We start from the raw sequence: 11,276 nt of genomic DNA on the forward strand, positions 1-11,276 counted from the left end.
TAAAAATATTTACTAGTTTACCAAGTCCCACTTTGTAATCATTCGTTTCCTGGACTCTTAAAATTTGCAAACACGCCGTCCCCGTCCATCAAAGAATCTATACAGAAATTCTTCATAGACGTTCTAACAGGTTCGTCTAGGGAACAAAGACTATTCTTGCATCCATAAGCAAGGAATTGAACTTTTATGAAACTATTCGACCGTTTAGACGATTAACAAAGGCGTGCTAATTCACAACCTAGAACTAGCTTGCCCAATGTAACGAGCCCCCACTGACATTCAATGTGACAACATTCAAAATTTCATTCATTCACTTTCATCGCCGACTTGGAATACAACCAATTCAATTGTGCGGAGATCTTTGTGATCCGTGAGAGTAGTGCATGGCGACTGCATTTTATACCGACATTGTCTGTGGAATCGCGACTAGCTGGCTCGTGGTGTCACGACTAGCAAAGGCGGATTTGGACGTTGTTGCTGTTTGGTTTTAATGGCGTGTATTACAATGAAAACCAAAACAACACAACCAAAACAACCAAAACGGATCAAACTGGACTTAGTCTGTTTTTCAGACCCTTTGTCAACTATACTGTAGTACCTTCCAAAGAATGCACCCACCGCGGAGACGAAGTCAGCGCCTTTGCCGACAGCATGTCTGCACTTTAGGCATTCATGGGAAAGTGTAGCTATGGTTGAGACCGGGAATTTGTTTTTAACTCTTTGAGCGATACGTGTAATAACTAAACCATTTACCCTGTACAACGTTTTGGTTAGTGACAGGGGTTGGAAATTTGGCAAAATCTGAATTCTAACTTCTGAAATAGCCACTATGTAATTAAAGTCATCCAAGATACCATTTTCAAGTCCCCTTGCAATCATATTCCACACATTGTTATAGTCCGGACTACTTTCAGTTTCATCTAATATATAGATAGCCCACCACGCACGGGTTTTTGGTTTAGTTTCCCTAAAAATCAGAATGTAAACAATTATAGGGACTAAGGTTCTCAGATTACTTTTTCTGATATTGTATAAAATTTCATACAGAGTAAATATAAGTTCTGATTTGATGTAGGCGTCAGCAGGATAGCTATTCTGAATCATACAATTTCTGGCATATACCTTTCTTATTCTTATGATTTTTTTTTCAATGATATTAACAATTGATTCTAAATAAGTCAATTCAGTGGCATTTCACCCTTACGACTAAAATGGTGATGTATACACGAATCACTCAGACATAGACAATACTTGGCTTTCAATTCCAACCTGGACAGAAGAGTGCAGCCATGTAGAGTCCGAACATAGTCCCGGTGTCCATGGCGGTCAGGTCCAGAGCCACGGTGATGTCTGGTAGACAGATTCCGAGACATTTCACGACTCCAGTCACAAAACAAGCTTGCCAAAAAAGCGCCAGAGTGTACTTAAAGGGTGTGTACAGTTCTGGTCGAGGTGAAGATTTAGCTTTTAACATTTTGTGAGATATTCAGAAACCACTCTATGAGATGTCAAGGAGCATGCAGTTCTAAAGGGTATCAAAAGTTTATTCGATGAAAATCGGTTTTGAAATGGCTGAGATATCCAAAAACAAAGTGAAACAAAGAGATACTAATAAAGTTGGGGCATGTCGCCTTTTATTATTAACACTTTTTTGGATATCTCAGCCATTTGAAAACCAATTTTCATCAAATAAACGTTGAATCCTTCTTAAAATTACATGCTCTTTCATATTTCATAAGAGGCTTTTCATTATCTCACTTAGGAATGTTCAAAACATGAAATCCTACCTCAACCAGTACTGTACAGTCCCTTTAAGGGCGAGAATCCTTTCGATAGACAGTTTCATTGTTTTAAATCTCTGGACACGTTAACTGGTAAGTTTTCACGAAACATTAGAAACCCAGTGACGCGCCGCGTAGAGTGTCCAACTTACTCGTAAGGAGAGGAGTTAAAGTTGATGTTAGAGCTGTTTGGCTTTTTATTAAAGTATAACTTCTCCTCGATCATAACATTGGAATTGTCAATATTAATACCCTTTCGAAGACGTGGAACAAGTATCTACATTATATAAAACCAACAAGGAATCTCTCTGATAGCCTGTACTGCCTTAGCGCTGTTAGACAAAGACAAACAAGTCAAGTAGATCAGTGCGCACGATGAGACTAGAGCAAAGACGAGATAGCACCTGGATGTAAACATGGTATCGACGGTAGTAGAACAATAGCATAATGTCAATACAAACAACGATATGAATCGAACAAAATCCTTGTAGTGCAGCAATGGAGCGAAACGCTTGATTGCAACTGGAAGACATAACAAGTGCATTTCTTATTATTTTTATTTATTTATTATCATCATCATATATTTTTTCGCATTGATCTGCACGCACATCCTGATCCCAAGGCATGGCCATATGCCTATTGCTCGTGTGTATGGCTGATCATTAACATGCATTCCTTCATTGTTTACCCTGCATTTGTCTTTTCGCAAAATCAGTGTTTTTCTTTAATTAACACTGACGTTTCACTGACATTGAAGAGGGTGTTTTCGTGTTGACTATAAACCCCTTTATTTGTCAGATTGGCTTGAATCTAAGAGCTGGGATGAACAAGGTACCTTTCCTTTTAATGTGTGTGGAAATGGTTTTAATTGATCGCCATGCACAGAAAAGTGCGTGGAGAAAACGAGATATTAACATTATATAGAATCATTAATGACACCATCATGGAGTAGATTTCTTACTTCAGGTGTCGTTTATCAATTGAACTCACGTCAACTTATAGGAATTTCATGATGATCTAAATCCAATTATGTGAGTCAAATGTATTAATTTGTGTTCGTAGGAGCAGCTGTACATGCATTGTACTCTTGTATTTGTATTTGCTTCATGACACTTCACTTTCTTGTACAAATCGTTATTGCTATGCTTTGCAATAATTTTGTATAATTTGGATATGGAAACTATTAAATGGACTTAAATGAACTTGGCATTTACGTTGGCCAATCGCTTGAGTGGAATGAACATAGTTTACATGTGTAAAAGTAAAATGGAAAAGAAACCGTACTTGATGAAAAGATAATTAGGTCCATTGTTTCTAAGAGAGTGCTCTTTTGCTGTTTTGGTAAATCGTCTAGCGTGACCAAGTACATTAGATCTCGTATGAAAAACAAATTATGTAATATAATTCCCCCCCCCTCCCAAAAAAAAAACCCACATCAATAATCATGTTTAATGACATTCACTGCAGCAAAAGCTAAAACAAATCTTTCAGACACTTCGTTTGCGAGTGGGAGTTTCAACAGATATAAAATACTCTTAAACTTGGAGCGTAACTTGAAGTTGCCTTTGCAATATGACAGCGTTATTATAACCAACCAATGCATATAGGCCTAGAGGGCATAGATTTCAGTTCTTAGGTTACACAATTGTCTATCATCGTGTATACAATGAAACCATGATTTTGAAACTGCAGGTCCTAAAACTGTAGGGCCTTAATGGCAGACCGACCTGTCAAGACTTCGTTATCCTCGCGTGGATGCAAATACGTCACCTCCCCCCCCCCAAAAAAAAAAAAACAAACAAAAAAAAACAACAAAAAAAAAAAACACACACATTCCATTGTTCTGATGGTGTACATGACACAATGACTGAGACTCGCAGGAATGTGTTGTAGGCGATAGACCTACCCTTTTGTCCCCAGTGCCCAACGACCCATTTCATAGAGAATAATGTTGATAATGATATTAACTGTGTGCCAAGCTTCTTCATTGTTATCTTAGATTTCAAAGTCCAAATCGAGACAAACTAACAGAGCGTCATTCTAACCATCACCGGTCCGGCAGTCAGTACCAGTACATTGCACGCAAAACTGATTTCACAGCATGTCTTTTGTACAATGGATGATCCCAACATGGTATTTGTGTACAATTCACCTAAACTGTTCGTTGGTAAACCCCCCAAAAAATTATCTTTTTCACTTTTACACCTTTATCATAAACATCAATCACTGTGTTTTGGGTTTGAGGGAAACTGCAAAATATGTGAAGTTGACCTGAATGACACAACTTTAACATTAACATTTACTTGAATTCATATGCAAGTGGTAACAATCGATGGACAGGCCTTATAAAGCAGAAGGCTGCGCAAAATATCTTTCGGTTTAATAATTCCAACTGATACAACTATTACAAAGGTTGAAAAAAAAAATGCCTAACACACTGCCTAGGCCTATACGTGTGAGCGCTTGAACAGAAAGTACCTATACCATCAGGTGTTATTGCATACCTTGTTTAAGCTGGATGTTATATTTAGTAACCCATGCGAACAATATTGATACACGATGAATATGTCAATCCTCTCACGTTCACCTTTATAGAATAAACACACAAAGAAACAACAGAAAAAAAAAACAAGTATTGGGAGGGTAATCAGAACTCGTGCATTTTACTTCTCTCGATCCTGAACATGGCAAAAATTTGATGAAGAACACACAGCTGCTGCTGTCTTCGTACGGTTTCAAATACGTCAACTACAAAGGATTCTATTAATTTGTTTCAATAACGCTTGCAAATTCCGACAACAAGTTTCTTTTGGCAGATGTTCGTACTGAATAAGAATCTGATTCACAAGTATACAGTGGCTGTGGATTGGATAAATGCAAGGCTGGGAGTTCAATGTACTTCTGTACTCTCTTTACGGCTCATTCAGTAACGATTGTTGTATAAATGCCATACTTCATTTTTATGACTTTGCCCTTGCCCCTCAACTCAACCAACATAAAGTCTTACAGGCTGCCAATTCCAAAAGTCACGATCATACAGTAGCCCTCCGAAATCTAATAAGAGTGCAGAATTAATCAATACTTCTTAGAAATGTATATCTGTTTTATAAAGAAATAATAATAATGATACCGAAAACCCTGAAATGTATTGGATATCTTAAATTTGTGTGAGGGCGTGAACAGTAGGCCTACCAATGATTATTTTAGTTTAGAATGTTTTATTTCAGTCGTTTTTGTTTTTGTTCCTTGGATATATTTCTGATTTTACATCCGTAACCTCATTCCAGTCAAATTCTCCACACATACACATTATACCAAATGAAACACGTTCAGACGAAGAAGAAAGAGGAGGATTGTGCACGTATAAAGTATCTCAACTAGAATATGAGAAAAAAATTCTCTTTATTGATCGTAGTGATATTGTTTATAAACGGCGAAAATGTTGCAACCTATTGACAAATTGCCATACACCTACGTAATTAAGCACTGAATTGATCAGTGTTTTAGTAGTAGCCACGAAAAAAAAAAAATCATGGGCGTATACTCGAGCAGGATTCGAACCTTCGACCTCCTGATCTCCAAAAATGTTTTCCGTGAAAATGTTGTGGCAAAGATATAGTAGTATCAAAGATCATACACTACATAGGATCTTTGGTAGTATCTACATTACATACATCACATAAAAACCCCATCGTTGATTATCGTCAAAATGCCGATAAGGTATTACACAAAACCTCAGGAGAATCTTGCAGTAATAAAACGTGGGGTGATTTCTGGTCAACATTGTCTAGAAAGTATTATTCATCGAATCACCTCTTCAGGTTTAATTGGAAATCTATATTGACAACAACATTAATGTATTAACTATGTTTAATGCGTTTTACCCTTCTGCTTCAACTTTACAAGTGTTACAACTTTTTTTATTACTTATTCCTAATTGATAAAAAAATAGGGATGATAGTGACGGTGTTACTTTTATTACTACTCCTTTATCAACATTGTGGATGTATTCATTACTGCAAGCTGCAATGTCGATAAACCAAATAGTATAGTGCATAGAAAGAAGGCATGAATACTGTTTGGGCATTAATATTTGAAAACTTAGCCAGTGACGATTGGCTGATATTGAAAAAAAATGATAATGATTAATTTGTAACTATTTTGTATTCAATGGATAAAAGATTGTTATAAGTCACAATAAAGTAAGGAATCTCCGTTCAATCGTTTGGAAATCTTGAAGACGTACGGTGTAAATACTGTTTAAACGTCGTTGTAGAATGTCTACAGTATTCGATAACCTATTCCATGTAAGGTGGCCTATACTTTATTGAAAGAAGAAGAAGAAGAAAAAGAAAAAGAAGAGCAACTTGCATCTATATCTATAACATGCACAATGTACCAATGTCTACTGAAATACTCCTGGGACATAAGTACATAAAGTACCAAGACATAGTGGACCTTATGCATCAGATTGATTTACCAAATTCCCTCAGATAGATGAGCTTCCTGAACCTGCTGAACAGAATATAGAATCTGAATAATATTTATTCAACATTTAACAAATGCGTGTTGTAAACGAAAAGAAAAAGTTATTTTTGTATACCACTTCTAAACGAAAAGAAAACGATTCTAAATTATTCATTTTAAGCCCAAGCAGTTCAACCACCCGTTCTGTCCCTATCCCTCTGTGCACATGGTTGTATTTATGACCGTGCACCTCAAAACGAACATAAAGTCGCACACACTGATTTTGCGTGAGGACTGAAAATAAGTGAAATGGGTAAACCTAGCCGAACTTGACTTTTTCATATTTCGGAAAGAGCTGGTCTTCTTTGACATTATGCTAAAATATTATATCATAAAACGGGCAGGAAAGTGTGTTTTTTTTTTTAGCAGTTTATCTCGAACATTATTGGTAGAATAGTGTGATTTGGTGTGTCTTTAGAATCCCTTTTCATTTCTGAAAAACCTTGTCCAAACTTTTCACTTTCAACTCCAATAACTTTTGAAAGGATAGAGCTACTGCTCTGAAAGTTAGCACTAATTAAGGACATAATGTGTTGATGAGGCATGCTTAATTTCATTTTAATTTGATAATTCCTTCATTGTTGTTACTCTGGTGGTTTACTTCCTTTTTTTTTTGTCCCATTCATCGCACAGCCAGCACGGTTTGGTAAAGATTAAGCGCTTGAATAGACACTGTACTTTAGAGCCTCTTTTCTCAGTTTACACTTTTCCTGAGTTTGTGCTTTCTTTTCAATAGTTAGATAGGTTAAGAGAGTCCATTTGATTTGAGTTATACATCATTTTAAAGCTTAAAGTCTGCTCTTTCAGATTATGGTCTTAAGTAAAAGTTCATGTCTGGTGACTTTTTGTTTGTTTTGAGGTGCAGGGTCACATTTGTACCTTCAGAGTTTACAGGGCTACTAAACTTTGCTTCTAGTGTCAACCCCTCAATGCATTCAAACATGCCGAAACACATAATGGAATCATCATTACACATTATTGTAAACTTGTATTAAAAAATAATGTGAATCACTAATAACAGAACGTATCTAAACGCTTACCATTGTTTGTACATTAACATACTCGTTAGAAACAAAATGTTAGTGAAAATATTGAAGAAACCTTTGAATGGACTGAAATTTTGTTGAATTTGTTTGCTTTTGAGAATAACATTCTTAATATTTGTATATATTTTTTTGTTTTATCATAAAGAATCATGAACCAAACCAGTGAAAGGTGAAATAGCTATATATGACACCATAGGATAGTCAACTTAGGAAGACCGGTTAAAAATGTCACGTAATTTCAATGAAAGTAAAACTTCATGTGAATATCGAATTTAAGTGACATCTTGATTTCATAGAATACTTGAACAGTCAAACCTGCTCAACCATTAACAAAGACTAAGATAAAAAAACAAACAAATGACTTGTGTGACAACTTGACTAAAAAAAAACACCCTGCATTCAAACCTTAGTCATACATATTTAAAGCAAAAAACAGTTTGTTTGTTTTTTAGATGGCAAATAGTTGTCAATTTTCAGCGACCAGTCAATGTCATTGACTTCTGTCTTGCTGCAGTTTTAATGATGATCATTTCTGAGACCCGATAGGGATGTGAGCAGTGAAAAGGTTGATTTTCGGCAACCTCCTTAGGGACTTTGCCGCCAGGACCTACAAAGTCGTGTCGAGATTGAAACTATAAAGCACACCTGCAAATACCATCGTACGACACTACAGTGTCACTTCATTATTAAAGTATTCGACGATTGTGTTCTTAGTGGCTTGCATGGGTAGAGCACGTGGCCATCACTGGGCAATCAGGGGACTTTTAACAAAACGTGGTGGCAGCATCATGGCGAAAACAAGGATTTCCATGGCAGCGAGAAGCCAGAAGGACTCGTGATAGGTTCCGAACGTTTTGATGATTGTACCTGTGAGCATAAAACATATACAAAAAAAAAAACCTCTTAGATTTAAAATCTTAGAACTATTATTGTTTATGTTTTTCAAATTCTGTCATGCTGGGAATATATGAAGTATAACTATATAACTAAATATAAATAGAAGTAAGCGTGGAAATAAAACCAGCTTCACGTGTGTAATTAACGGTTTAACCATTCGCTCTGGAATGTTGCTCCAGAAATGGATCTCTTCAGCAGAATTGTTATGCCTGCTCCATAACAATGCGACTTTTTCGCATCTATTCGTGACCGTGCATCACAAAACGAACAAAAATTCCCACACACTGATTTTGCTTGAGGACTGAAAATAGGTGAAATGGGTCAACCTAGCCGATCTTGACTTTTTCTTCTTTTTTTTTCTGAAAGAGCAAGTCTTTCTCTACATTATTTTAAGATTTGGGATCATAAAACGGTCAGAAAAGTGTTTTTTTAGCAGTTTATCTCGAACATTTTTTAGTAGAAAGTGTGATTAGATGTGTCTTTTGAGTCCAATTTTCATTTCTGAGAAACCTTGTACATACTCTTCACTTTCAACTATAATAACTTTTGAAAGGATGATGCTACTGCTTTGAAATTTGGCGTTAATTATGGACAGAATGCGTTAATAAGGCATGCTCAATTTTAGTTCAATTTGATGATCCCTTCATTGTTGTTACTCCGGAGGTTTACTGTTTTTTGTCCCATCCATCGCACAGGCAGCACCGCTTGGTAAAGATTAAGAGCTTGAATACACTCTGTACTTCAGAACCTCTTTTCTCAGTTAACACTTTTCCTGAATGTGTGCTTTCTTTCCAATGTTTACGTAAGTTCGGAGAATCCATTTGAATTGAATTATACATCATTTTAAAGCTTAGAGCCTGCTCTTTCAGAATCTGCCCTTAACTAAAAAGCCATGTCTGGCGACTTTTTGTGTGTTTTGTGGAGCAGGGTCACAGTTGTATGCGTTTTTCTTCTTGTATCTTTCATTATGTTGGTTTGCCTGTTCATCATCATAAACTGTTCTGCATTAAAAGGAAGGAAAGCGATATTTGAATGTATTTTTTTTTACTCTTTTGTATGGTTGATTGAAATAACCGTATACCTATTTTCTGAGGGGAAATATTCTGACTGCACTAAGATAAATACTCGTTTATCTTATTTGTCTTGTCACGACTGTCAGACAAAACATTATTATAAGATAATCCAGTATGAAGAAAAAAAAAAAATCAGGGCCGGCGGAACGGGAGGGGCCGGGGGGATTGCCCCCCACTTTTTGTATTTCTTTTTTGCACCCTGCATCGGAAAGCTGCATAGGGTGTCACCACTTTGCCCCCCCCCCCTCCTCATTGTTTGTGTTTATCCAGGAAGTGGAACTAGAAAAAAAATAGAATAAAAATCTAAGCACCGTAAGGCTTTTGATTTTGTGCTGAAGACGCCTTTTTGTTTGCTCGTTTTTTGTTTATTTTTTGGGCTTGTCAGCTGAAGAATCCCGAAAGTGGCACCAAATGTTGCACTGAAGACCTTCTTCTTAACCTCATGAAATCTGGAAGTCCCCCCCCCCACACACACACACACTTTTGAAAACATGGCGCGTTGGCGTTTTCTTCAATGTGTAACTATACATAAACCATTATGTATCGCATGCATTGATACGCAAGTACCTTACCTACGAGAAAGGATCCCCAAAACATGCCAAGTCCAGTTACCAAATCCCCTAGGGCTAGAATAAGTGGGAAATCGGTCGTTGAAGCACGATCTTTGCCGATGAGTACAGCCAACGTTGCCCTGGATCCCAAACAAGAGGAGGTGAAAAAAGCCGAGATCATCATCATCGGATAACTACATACAAGTAAGTCGCCGGTCAGAGATAAAATATTTAATATGGTTGCTGCTAGAAATACGTTGACTGGATCAATAATCCGCGTTGCAGCTCCGCTTAGGCCACGGGAAAGGAAAGCGGCAGCGGCAGTCGAGAAGGCGATGTACACTGCGTGTGAAGATGATATTCCCGAGGCAATGGCACGAGGGATGACGAAGGCATACCAAGATCCATCTACCATGGCTAGAAAAAATATGCACATGAGAATAATGTTCTGACATGGGTCTCGATAAAAGATACTGTTCCTCCACAGGGCGCTGATATAAGACCAGTAGGACTCTCTGTTTTCTTCGTCATCAATAGTTTCTTTTCGACACTGCGCTAACTTCAGCGGCACCTTTAGATTCTCGTCTTTGTTACACCGGGACCCATTGATGTTGCACTTTTTCGCGTTTACATCATCATGAATTTTGTCCCGCGATTGACTTTCATTTCCAAAGACGGCTTCGTCCTCATCGGTCTTTTGATTAACATCGAGTAACAGAGCGATTGGTACGATGTGTCCGAAAAGCGCACCAATAATGTAGAGAGCGCTCCTCCATCCGTAGAGACTGAGCAGGAAATCACCAATGAGTGGCAACGCTATTATTCCGAAGGCATAGCCAGATTTGCCAATCCCGTAGAATGTGTTGAAATGATCCGTTTCCGCTTCGCTCAGGCCGATGATAACACACGTGGACAAAATGCTGTTCCCTAGTCCTGAAATGAATTAAAACGCCTTATTTTAAAACAATATAAACATTACTTCACAATATACTGTTAATATTTTAATCATGCAGAGTTAATAGGGAGCTTTCCCAAAACTACACACAGACACACAAAGCGAACAAACAGACAAACCAACCAACCATCCAACCAACCAACCAACCAACAAACAAACAACAACCTTGACGGTCTCGCGTTCTTTGAACCGTCCTGCCTTAAAGTGTGCTTTTGCAAAATAATGCTAGAGGCCAAAGCTCAGCCGCGTTTCATATGTGTGTAGTCTCAAATGCGTATATTACGTGACGTTCCTAGCTCCAGCTTCGTCGGGTCATCAAGTCAGATGCTATTAATTAGCCGACTACTTTTGAAGGTTCGAAGCGGGAGGCAAGATTCAAAAAATTTAACTAGAAAAGCACTCTGAGAGGGCAGACCTCCGCTGAGCATCTAATTTCCACCACTTGA

The sequence above is a fragment of the Diadema antillarum genome, unplaced genomic scaffold, assembly GCF_040938485.1.
Source record: "Diadema antillarum isolate AM-2024a unplaced genomic scaffold, OU_Dant_1.0 scf00000051, whole genome shotgun sequence".
NCBI lineage: Eukaryota > Metazoa > Echinodermata > Echinoidea > Diadematoida > Diadematidae > Diadema > Diadema antillarum.